Source organism: Sminthopsis crassicaudata, chromosome 1 (genome assembly GCF_048593235.1).
Source record: "Sminthopsis crassicaudata isolate SCR6 chromosome 1, ASM4859323v1, whole genome shotgun sequence".
Lineage (NCBI taxonomy): Eukaryota > Metazoa > Chordata > Mammalia > Dasyuromorphia > Dasyuridae > Sminthopsis > Sminthopsis crassicaudata.
This window is the reverse complement of record NC_133617.1, coordinates 641687767-641701195: the sequence shown is the minus strand read 5'-3', so window position 1 is coordinate 641701195 and position 13429 is coordinate 641687767.

The window sequence follows — 13429 nt, the reverse complement described above, 5'->3', positions numbered from 1 at the left end:
AGATACCACTATACACCTGTCAGATTGGCTAAGATAACAGGAACAAATAATGATGAATGTTGGAGGGGCTATGGGAAAACTGAGACACTGATGCATTGTTGGTGGAGTTGTAAATGAATCCAACCCTTCTGGAGAGCAATCTGGAATTATTCCCAAAAAGTTATCAAAATGTGCATACCCTTTGACCCAGCAGTGCTACTACTGGGCTTATATCCCAAGGAAATACTAAAGAAGGGAAAGGGACCTGTATGTGCCAAAAGGTTTGTGGCAGCCCTTTTTGTAGTGGCTAAAAACTGGAAAATGAATGTATGTCCATCAATTGGAGAATGGTTGGGTAAATTATGGTATATGAATGTTATGAAATATTATTGTTCTGTAAGAAATGACCAGCAGGAGGAATACAGAGAGGCTTGGAGAGACTTACATCAACTGATGCTTAGTGAAATGAGCAGAACCAGGAGATCATTATACACTTCAACAATGATACTGTATGAGGATGTATTCTGATGGAAGTGGATATCTTCAACATAGAGAAAAGCTAATCCAATTCCAATTGGTCAATGATGGACAGAATCAGCAGAAAAGGAACACTGGGAAATGAGTGTAAACTGTGAGCATTTTTTTGTTTATTTTTGTTTTCCATCCCAGATTATTTTTACCTTCAGAATACAATTCTTCCTTTGCAACAACAACAACAACAAAATTCGGTCTGCATATATATATATATATATATATATATATATATATATATATATATATATATATATATATATATATATATATAGTATCAAGCATATAGTATAAGATATTTAATATGTATGGGAATGCCTGCCATCTAGGGGAGGGGGTGGAGGGAAGGAGGGGAAAAATTCGGAACAGAAGGGAGTCCAAGGGACAATGCTGTAAAAAAAATTACCTATGCATATCTCCTGTCAAAAAAAGGTTATAATTCTAAAATTAATAAAAAAATAAATCATTAATAGAGATATTATTTAGAGGGAGATTTCTAGTTTATTACTTCATTAAATCTTAATGAGTCCTTTTCTGTTTTTATCTTTTACTTTTACTTACTTATTGGCTTTCTACTAAAAGCATATTCAATTAATTAAGAAATCTTTCCTTTTATTTTGTTACTGTAATATTTAAGTTTGTTTATGTGTGTGTGCGTGTGTGTGTATGTGTGTGTGTGTGTGTTTGCTTATGAGAGAGACAGAGAATCAGAGAAAGAGAATCTGATGATTGTGAGGGTTTTTTATGTAATTGTGTTACTTTTTTCGTTTGGATCTTCAATCCATTTATATTTATTAGGAGTCATATGTATATTTTTTCTTCAGTTTATATCTACTATTGTTTTTAGTATGTTTTTTTGGCTTCTGTTTCTTGTAAAGGCCCATAATTCATCATTTATTTTACCTTAATCTGTTATTTTGTAAAATAGTAGTAGTATTTTTTTTATTTTTCAAAATACATGCACAGATAATTTTCAACATTTATTCTTCTAAAACCTTGTGTTTAAAGTTTTTCTTTCTCTCTTTTCACCTACCCCCTCTACTAGAGAGCAAGTAATTTAATAGAAGTTAAATATGTGCAATCCTTCTAAACATATTTCTACATTAATCATGCTGCACAGGAAAAATCAGATCAAAGAGGGGAAATGATGAAGGGAAAAAAAAAAACAAAAAACAAAAAACCAAACAACAACAGCAAGAAGGGTACTGCTTTCAGTCTCCATAACCCTTTTTCTGGATGCAGATGATTCTTTTCACAAGGGAATTGCAACTGATTTGAATCACCTCATTGTTGAAAAAAGCCAAGTTCTTGCCAGTTAATTATCACATAATCTTCTTGTTGCTATGTACAATAATCTCTTGGTTCTTCTCATTTGATTTAGCATCTGTTCATGGAAGTCTTTCCAGGCTTATCTGAAATCAGCTTATTCATTATTTCTTATGGAATAATAAGAATATTCCATTTCTTCAATGTACTATAACTCATTTAGTTATTCCCCAACTGCTGTGTGTCCATATGCTTTCTAGTTCCTTGACACTGAAAAAAAGGATACTACAAACATTTTTGCACATGTGGATCCTTTCCCCTCTTTTATGATCTTTTTGGGATACATAGACCCAGGAGAGACACTGATGGATCAAAGGGTATGTACAGTTTGATAGCTCGATGGGCATAGTTCCAAATTGCTCACCACAATGGTTGAATCAATTCAAACTCCAACAATGCATTAGTATCCCAGTTTTCTCACATCCCCTCCATCATTAATAATTATCTTTTACTATTGTCTTAGCCAATCTGAGAAATGTGAAGCAGTATCTCAATCATCTTAATTTGCATTTTTCTAATCAGTAGTGAATTAGAGCTTAATTCATATGAGTATAGATGGCTTTAATTTCTTCAAATTGTCTGTTAATATCCTTTGACCATTTTGAAATTGGGGAATGTCTTGTATTATTATTAATTTGAGTCATTTATCTCTATATTTTAAAAATGATTCATTTTTTAGAACATTGGATGTAATCCCTCCCCATATCCCCTGTTTCCTGCTTCCTTTATAATCTTGGCTGCATTTCATTGTGTTTGTTTAAGAACTTTTAAATTCAATGTAATCAAAATGTTCCACTTAGCATTTCATATTCTCTACTTCTTTGCCATAATTGTTTTCCTTTTTAACAGATGAGAGATTTTCTATATTCTCTTAATTTACTTATAGTATTATCCTTTATGTCTAAATCTTGAACCTATTTCAATCTTATCTTGATATAGGCTATTTGATTCTGGTCAATGCTTAGATTTTGCCATATTATTTTCTCAGCAAATAGTGAGTTTTTATTCTGGGAGCTAGAATCTTGGGTTTTCCAGATGAATTTTCTTATTATTTTTCCCAAATTGTCATTGTTTTTATATTGGCTCAGACTACCCATGAGCAATTGATATTTTCCCAAATGTTTAGCTCTGACTTTATTAGTGTAAGTAGTGTTTTAAAAATGTGTTCATATATTTCTTGAGTTTATTTTGGTAGGTAGATTTCCAAATATTTTATTTTGTCTATAGTTATTTTAAATAGAATTTCTCTTTCTCTTTTTTGCTGCTAGGCTTTGTCAAGAAAATATAGAAATACTTACTTTATATGTTATATCCTGCAATTTTTCTAAAACTATGAATTGTTTTGACTAGGTTTTGGCTGATTTAATAGAAATCTGGAAGTATATTATCATATCATCTGCAAAGAGTGATAGTTTTATTTCCTCATTGTCTATTTTAATTCCTTTAATTTATTTTTCTTATTGCTAAAATCAGCATTTCTAGTACAATGATTAATATGATAGTGATAATGGGTATCCCTGTTTCATCCCTGATTTTATTGGTAATGTTTCCAGTTTCTTTCCATTAGAAATAATGATTGAGGTTGATTTTAGATATATATTGCTTATTTATTTTAAGGAAGGCTCCCTTTATTCCTATGATATATAGGATTTTTAATAGGAATAGGTGATGTATTTTGTCACAACTTTTTCTACATTCTTTGAGATTATCATATGATTTCTGCTGGTTTTGTTATTGATATAGTTGATTATGGTAATACTTTTCCTGATATTGCACCAGCCCTGCAATGTAGATATAAATCCCACTTGGTCACGGTGTATTATCATGCTATTAAGTTGCTGTAATCTAATATTTTATTTAAAATTTTTACATCAATATTCATTAGGGAGATTGAACTTTAATATCTTTCTCCATTTTGGTTCTTCCTGCTTTAGACATTCGTGTCCTATTTGTGTCATAGAAGGAATTTGGCAGGACTCATTCTTTACCTAATTTTCAAAATAGTTTGCATACTTTTTAAATTGTTTATTTAAATATTCAAATATTTTGTAGAATTAACTTGTGAATCCATATGGCCCTGGAGATTTTTTCCTAGGGGTCCATTAATGACTTGTTCAATTTCATTTTCTAAAATGTGTCTATTTGAGTTATATATTTCTTCTTTTAATGTGGACAATTGATATTTTTGTAACTATTCATCCATTTCTGTTAGTTTATTGGATTTGCAATCATACAGTTGGGGAAAATAGCTCCTAATTATTGCTTTAAATTTATTGTCGATGGTAGTAAATTCACTCTTTTAATTTTTGATGTTACCAATTTGTTTTTTTTTTCTTTTTCTAATCAAATTAATTAAAGATTTCTCTATTTTATTTTTTTCCACAAAACCAATACTTATCTTTATTTATTTGTTTAATAGTTTTGTTAGTTTTAATTTTATTAATTTCTCCTTTGAGTTTCAGAATTTATTATTTGATATTTAAATGGGGATTTAAAATTTGTTCTTTTTTCTAGATTTTTAGTTACATGCTCAATTCATTGATCTCCTCTTTCTCTATTTTGTTCATGTAGCTATTTAGAGCTATAAAATTTCCCCCAAAGAATTGCTCTGATTACACCCCATATATTTTGTCATGTTGTCACATTATTTTCATTTTCTTGAATGAAATTATGAATTGTTACTATGATTTGTTGTTTGACTCTTTGATTCACTAACTTTTTTAGAATTTGATTATTTAATTGCTAATTGGTTTTTATTCTATCTTTCTCTGTCCCTTTATTGAATATAATTTTATTGCATTGTGGTCTAAAAAAATACTCATTTACAACTTCTGCCTTTCTGCATTTCATTGTGGGGTTTTTATGGCTTAATATATGGTCAATTTTTGTGTAGATGCTATGTACTGCCAAAAAAGTGCATTAATTTCTGTATCTATTTAATTTTCTCCAAAGGTCTATCATATCTAGATTTTCTAGGATTCTATTAACCTTCCTGATTTATTTCTTGTTTATTTTGTGCTTATATTTGTTTGATTCTGAGAGGGGAAGTTTGAGGATCCTCAGTAGTATAGTTTTGCCATCTATTTCTTTCTGTAACTGTCATACAATCTTTGCTTGGAATTTGGCTGCTCTACCACTTAGTACATAAACATTTAGTATTGTTACATTTTCATTGTTTTTAGAACCCTTTAGTAAAATGCACATTCCTTCCTTATCACTTTTAATAAGACCTACTTTTACTTTTGCTTTATCTGAGATCAGAATTGTTATCCTGCTTTTTTATATCAGCTGCAGCATAATAAATTGTATTCTAGTCTTTACCTTTACTCTGTATATGTTTCTCTATGTCACTTGTGTTTCTTGTAAAGAGCATATTGTCATATTGTAAGATTTTATTTTTTAATCTACTCTGCTATTTGCTTCTATTTTATGGAAGAGTTCATCCCATTCACACTCACAGTTATGATTTCTAGCTCTGCATTTCCCTCCATCATGTTTTCTCTTCTGTATATATTTTTGTTCTCTCTTTCCAACTAGTGTTTTTTTTTTAACTTCCCCACCCATTACCTTGTCTTATATGACACCTTCCTCTCTTGTCTTACATTTTCCCCTAGTATTTCTGCTTTTCTTTCTATCCTGACCCTTACTTTTCTTTACTTTTTCTCCTACTACTTCTTTATAGGGTAAGACAAATTTCTGTATACAACTGAATGAATAAATCATTCCTATTTAGAGTCAAAATTAATGAGATTACGCTTCAGAGAATGTTCATTCCCCTCCTTTGGTTCCCTAAATTGTAACATGTCTTTTGTGCCTCTACATGTGATCTGATTCATCCCATTATTCCTCCCCTTTCCTCTTTTTTCAGTACAGACTTTTCCCCATCCCTTAATGTTTTTTTTTCCTTTGATATCATGACATTAAAGTCCATTCACAAGCACACTCTCCATTCTTTTGTTGTCCCCCTCTGTTTTCCCGATTGATAGATACTGTTCTCAAGAGTTATAGATATCATATTCCCATCGAGAAATGTAAACAGTTTAACTTTTCAATAATATATATTTCACTGTTTACAATTTTATGCTTCTCTTAAGTCCTGCAGTTGTACATTAAATTATCTATTCAGTTCTGAGTTTTTCAAAAGGAATAATTGAAAGTGTCTTGTCTTATTGAAGACCCATTCACTCTCCTGAAAGATAATTCTATGTCTTGCTGGATGCTTAATTGTTGGTTGTAACCCACATCCTTTGCCTTCCAGCATTTGATATTCCAAGACCTCTGATCCCATACTGAGCAATTCTGACTGTTACTCCTTGATATTTAAATTATTTAATTCTGTCAATTTTCATTATTTTTTTCATTGAGATTGTAGCTCTGGAGTTGCACAATAATGTTCTTTGGGATTTTCCTTGTGGAATCTTTTTTTCTGAAAGTGATCAATGTTTTTTTTTTTTTGTTTTTTTGTTTTTTTTTTTTTTCCCTTCTAGTTCTACAGTATTGGGACAGTTTTCCTCAATGTTTTCTTGAAGAATTTTACCAGGCTATTATTTTTTGGTTATGACCTTCAGGTAGGCCAATATTTTTAAATCATCTCTTCCAGATCTATTTTCCAGATTACCTATTTTTCCAATTCACATGTTTTTGTTCTTTGTAGTTTGTTTGACTGATTCTTGCTATCTCATAGAGTCATTAGAATCCATTTGCTCTGGTTTAAATTACTTTTTTTTTAAATTTTTTAAATTTATTTTTTTATTATATATTTTTATAATATTATCCCTTGTATTCATTTTTCCAAATTATCTCCTCCCTCCCTCTACTCCCTCCCCCCGATGACAGGCAATCCCATACATTTTACATGTGTTACAATATAACCTAGATACAATATATGTGTGTAAATACCATTTTCTTGTTGTACAACAAGCATTAGATTCCGAAGGTACATGTAACCTGGGCAGACAGATGTTAGTGCTTACAATTTACATTCACTTCCTAGTGTTCCTTCTCTGGGTGTAGCTACCTCTGTCCATCATTGATCAACTGGAAATGTGTTGGCTCTTCTTTATGTTGAAGTTTTCCACTTCCATCAGAATACATCCTCATACAGTATTGTTGTTGAAGTGTATAATGATCTTCTGGTTCTGCTCATTTCACTCAGCATCAGTTGATGTAAGTCTCTCCAAGCCTCTCTGTATTCCTCCTGCTGGTCATTTCTTACAGAGCAATAATATTCCATAACCTTCATATACCATAATTTACCCAACCATTCTCCAACTGAAGGACATCCATTCATCTTCCAGTTTCTAGCTACAACAAAAAGAGCTTCCACAAACATTTTGGCACATACAGGTCCCTTTCCGCTCTTTAGTATTTCTTTGGGATATAAACCCAGTAGTAGTACTGCTTGGTCAAAGTATATGCACAGTTTGATAACTTTTTGGGCATAGTTCCAAATTGCTCTCCAGAATGGCTGGATTCTTTCAGAACTCCACCAGCAATGTATTAGTGTCCCAGTTTTCCCACATCCCCTCCAACATTCATCATTATTTGTTCCTGTCATCTTAGCCATTCTGACAGGTGTGTAGTGGTATCTCAGAGTTGTCTTAATTTGCATTTCTCTGATCAGTAGTGATTTGGAACACTCTTTCATATGAGTGGATATAGTTTTAATTTCATCATCTGAGAATTGTCTGTTCATATCCTTTGACCATTTATTGATTGGAGAATGGTTCGGTTTCTTATAAATAAGGGTCAGTTCTCTATATATTTTGGAAATGAGACCTTTGTCAGAACCTTTGCTTTTAAAAATATTTTCCCAATGTTTTACTTCCCTTCTAATCTTGTTTGCATTAGTATTGTTTGTACAGAAACTTTTTAGGTTGATGTAATCAAAATCTTCTATTTTGTGATCAATAATGATCTCTAGTTCTCCTCTGGTCATAAATTCCTTCCTCCTCCACAGGTCTGAGAGGTAGACTATCCTCTGTTCCTCTAATCTATTTATTATCTCCCTCTTTATGCCTAAATCATGGACCCATTTTGATCTTATCTTGGTATATGGTGTTAAGTGTGGATCCATATCTAATTCCTGCCATATTAATTTCCAGTTTTCCCAACAGTTTTTTCCAAATAATGAATTTTTATCCCTAATGTTGGTATCTTTGGGTTTGTCAAAGACTAGATTGCTATAGATGTACCCTTTTTTGTCCTTTGTATCTAATCTGTTCCACTGATCTACCGGTCTATTTCTTAGCCAATACCAAATGGTTTTGGTGACTGCTGCTATATAATATAGCTTTAGATCAGGTACACTTAGAACACCTTCCTCTGAGTTTTTTTTCATTAGTTCCCTTGCAATTCTCGACCTTTTATTCTTCCATATGAATTTTGTTGTTATTTTTTCTAGGTCATTGAAATAGTTTCTTGGGAGTCTGATTGGTATAGCACTAAATAAATAGATTAGTTTGGGGAGTATTGTCATCTTTATTATATTCGCTCGGCCTATCCAAGAGCACTGAATGTCTTTCCAATTATTTAAATCTGATTTCATTTTTGTGGCAAGTGTTTTGTAATTTTTCTCATATAATTCCTGACTTTTCTTTGGTAGATGGATTCCCAAATATTTTATACTCTCAACATTTGTTTGGAATGGAATTTCTCTTTGTATCTCTTGCTGTTGCATTTTGTTAGTGATTTATAAAAATGCCGAGGATTTATGTGGATTTATTTTGTATCCTGCCACTTTGCTGAAATTTTGAATTACTTCTAGTAGCTTTTTAGCAGAGTCTTTGGGGTTCTCTAAGTATACCATCATGTCATCTGCAAAAAGTGAAAGTTTAATTTCCTCATTTCCTACTCAAATTCCTTGAATCTCTTTCTCGGCTCTTATTGCCGAGGCTAGCTTTTCTAGTACTATATTGAATAGTAATGGTGATAGTGGGCAACTTTGTTTCACTCCTGATCTTACTGGGAAAGGTTGCAGTTTATTTCTATTGCATATTATGTTTACTGAAGGTCTTAAATATATGCTCCTGATTATTCTAAGGAATAGTCCATTTATTCCTATACTCTCAAGAGTTTTTAGTAGGAATGGATGTTGGATTTTGTCAAATGCTTTTTCTGCATCTATTGAGATGATCATATGGTTCTTATTAATTTGATTATTAATATGGTCAATTATATTAATAGTTTTCCTAATATTAAACCAGCCCTGCATTCCTGGAATAAATCCTACTTGATCATAGTGTATTATCTTGGAGATGATTTTCTGAAGTCTTTTTGCTAATATCTTATTTAAGATTTCAGCATCAATATTCATTAAGGAAATTGGTCTATAGTTTTCTTTCTCAGTTTTCGATCTACCTGGTTTAGGTATCAGTACCATGTCTGTGTCATAAAAGGAGTTTGGTAGGACTCCTTCATCTCCTATTTTTTCAAATAATTTATATAACATTGGGCCTAATTGTTCTTTAAATTTTTGGTAGAATTCACACGTAAATAAATCTGGTCCTGGGGATTTTTTCCTGGGGAGTTGATTAATAGCTTGTTCTAGTTCTTTTTCTGAAATGGGACTATTTAAGCAATTTATCTCCTCCTCTAAGGAAGGAGTTTGTGTCCAAGGGAGAACTAGAGACCATTATTGATCACAAAATAGAACATTTTGATTACACCAAATTAAAAAGTTTCTGCACAAACAAAACTAATGCAAACAAGATTAGAAGGGAAGTAACAAATTGGGAAAAAATTTTTACAGTTAAAGGTTCTGATAAAGGCCACATCTCCAAAATATACAGAGAATTGACTTTAATTTATAAGAAATCAAGCCATTCTCCAATTGATAAATGGTCAAAGGATATGAACAGACAATTTTCAGATGATGAAATTAAAACTATTTCCCCTCATATGAAAGAGTGTTCCAAATCACTATTGATCAGAGAAATGCAAATTAAGACAACTCTGAGGTATCATTACACACCTGTCAGATTGGCTAAGATGACAGGAACAAATAACGATGAATGTTGGAGGGGCTGTGGGAAAACTGGGACACTGATGCATTGTTGGTGGAGTTGTGAATGAATCCAACCCTTCTGGAGAGCAATCTGGAATTATGCCCAAAACGTTATCAAAATGTGCATACCCTTTGACCCAGCCATACTACTACTGGGCTTATACCCCAAGGAACTACTAGAGAAGGGAAAGGGTCCTGTATGTGCCAAAATGTTTGTGGCAGCCCTTTTCATAGTGGCTAGAAGCTGGAAGATGAATGGATGTCCATCAATTGGAGAATGGTTGGGTAAACTATGGTATATGAATGTTATGGAATATTATTGTTCTATAAGAAATGACCAACAGGAGAAATACAGAGAGGCTTGGAGAGACTCACATCAACTGATGCTGAGTGAAACGAACAGAACCAGAAGATCATTATATACTTCAACAATGATACTGTACGAAGATGTATGCTGATGGAAGTGGATTTCTTCAACATAGAGAAGAGCTAATCCAATTCCAATTGATTAATGATGGACAGAAACAGCTACATCCAGAAAAGGAACACTGGGAAATGAATGTAAACTGTTATTTTTACCTTCTGAATCCAATTCTTCCTGTGCAACAAAAAATTCGGTTCTACACACATATATTTTATCTAAATTATACTGTAATATATTTAACATATGTAAGACTGCTTGCCATCTGGGGGAGGGGGTTGGGGGAGGAAGGGAAAAAATCTGAATAGAAGTAAGTGCAAGGGATAATGTTGTAAAAAATTACCCATGCATATGTACTGTCAAAAAATGTTATAATTATAAAATAAAATAAAAAATTAAAAAAAAAATTATCTCCTCCTCTGTTAATCTAGGGAGCCTATATTTTTGGAGGAAGTCATCCATTTCACTTAAGTTATCAAATTTATTGGCATAAGGTTGGGCAAAGTAACTCCTTATTATTTCTCTAATTTCCTCTTCATTGGTGGAAAGATCCTCCTTTTCATTTGTAAGACTATCAATTTGATTTTCCTCTTTCTTTTTTTTTGATCAAATTTACCAAAGGTTTATCTATTTTATTGGCTTTTTCATAAAACCAACTCTTGGTTTTATTTATTAATTCAATAGTTTTTTTACTTTCAATTTTATTGATTTCTCCTTTTAATTTTTGTATTTCAAGTTTAATTTTTGGTTGGGGGTTTATAATTTGGTCTTTTTCTAGCCTTTTAAGTTGTAAGCCCAATTCATTAATCTTCTCTTTCTCAATTTTCTTCAAATAAGCCTCTAAAGATATACAATTTCCCCTTATTACTGCTTTAGCTGCATCCCAAAGATTTTGATATGATGTCTCATCATTGTCATTATCTTGGGTGAAATTGTTAATTGTTTCTATAATTTGCTCTTTCACCCAGTCATTCTTTAAGATGAGATTATTCAGTTTCCAATTCCTTTTTGGTCTATTTACTCCTAACTTTTTACTGAATGTAGCTTTTATTGCATTGTGATCTGAGAAGAAGGCATTTATTATTTCTGCCTTCCTACATTTAATTTTGAGATCTTTATGTCCTAATATATGGTCAATTTTTGTATAGGATCCATGAACTGCTGAGAAGAAAGTATATTCCTTTCTATTGCCATTCAGTTTTCTCCAAAGGTCTATCATACATAGTTTTTCTAATATTCTGTTTACTTTTTAAATTTCTTTCTTGTTTGTTTTGTGGTTTGATTTGTCTAAATCTGAGAGTGCAAGGTTGAGATCTCCCACTATTATAGTTTTACTGTCTATTTCTTCTTGCAGTTCTCTTAACTTTTCCTTTAGAAAGTTAGATGCTATACCACTTGGTGCATATATGTTTAGTATTGATATGGCTTCATTATTTATGCTACCTTTCAGCAGGATATAGTTTCCTTCCTTATCTTTTTTAACGAGATCTACTTCTGCTTTTGCTTGATCTAAGGATAGCTACCCCTGCTTTTTTGGCTTTACCTGAAGCATAATAGGCTCTGTTCCAACCTTTTACCTTTATTCTGTATGTATCTCCCTGCTTTAAGTGTGTTTCCTGTAGGCAACATATTTTAGGGTTCTGCTTTTTGATCCAATCTGCTATCCGTCTCCGTTTGATGGGATCGTTCATCCCATTTACATTTACAGTTAAAATTACTAATTCTGTATTTCCTGCCATCGTATTATCCCCAGATTATGCTTTTTTCCCTTGACCCCCCTTATCCCCCTCCCCGATATTTAATTTACAGACCCCCCCCTTGTGACGCGCAACCCTCCCTCTTTTTTTTTTTCTAGGATCCCTCCCCCTTCCCTCCAAGTCCCTTCACTTATTCTCCTTTTCCTTTTCCCTTTTCCTCTCCCCCCTTTTAATGAGGTGAGAGAAAATTCTCTGAAAAATAAATATGTTAATTATTTACTCTTTGAGCCTCTCCTGATGAGAGTAAGATTCACACAATGATTCTCCCCCTCACTAATTTCCCTCATATATGGTGTATTTTCTATGCCTCTTCCTGGGATGTAGTTTCCCTCTTTTTTTCACTCTTTCCCCTTTTTCTGAACCGACCTCCTTCCCTTTACTACACCCCCCTTTTTTTCTTTTATATCAGTAAAATCAAATTATCTTTGAGTACTTTTTATATACCCACAACAGAGTTACAGTTCTCAAGGATTCTGTGTACCTTTTTCTGTTTCTCTTCAGTCTTTTGGAAGTAGATCAAATTTTTTGTTTAAGTCTGGTTTTTTTCTTAGAAACATATAGAATTCCTCTATTTAATTGAATGACCATGTTCTTCCATGGAAAAAGATGCTAAACTTAGCTGGGTAGTTCATTCTTGGTTGCAGTCCTTGATCTTTTGCCATATGGAATATCAGGTTCCAGGCCCTTCTATCTTTTAATATGGATGCAGCCAGATCTTGTGTGACCCTTATTGTGGCCCCTTGGTATTCAAATTGTTTTTTTTTTTCTAGCTGCTTGCAAGATTTTCTCCTTTGTGTGGTAATTCTGCAGCTTCGCCACAATATTCCGTGGTGTTCTTTTTTTAGGGTCTATTTCAGAAGGAGTTTGATGAATTCTTTCAACATCTACTTTCCCTTCTGTTTCTATTATCTCTGGACAGTTCTCTTTGATAATTTCCTGTAAAATAGAATCTAGGCTCTTTTTTTGGTCATAGTTTTCGGGAAGTCCAATGATCTGCAGATTATCTCTCCTAGATCTATTTTCCAGGTCTATAGATTTTCCCAGTAAGTATTTGACGTTATTCTCCAGCTTTTCATTTTTTTTTTTTATTTTTTTTTGTTTTGTTTGATTCTTGGGTTCTCTGTCCATCATTCATTTCTATTTGTTCCATCCTGAATTTTAAGGAGTTATTTTCTTCTTTCACAGTTTTTCGTTCTTTTTGTAAATGCCCAATTTTGTTTTTAAATGAATTATTTTGCTCTATTGAATTTTTTCCATTTCCCTAATTTTTTTGAGAATTATTTTCTTTTTCCAATTCAGAAATTCTATTTTCTTGAGACTTTTTTTTATCTTTTCCAATTCAGAAATCCTACTTTCCTGTGATTTTTTAACCTTTTCTAATTCACAAATTTTGTTTCCCTGCATCTCCTG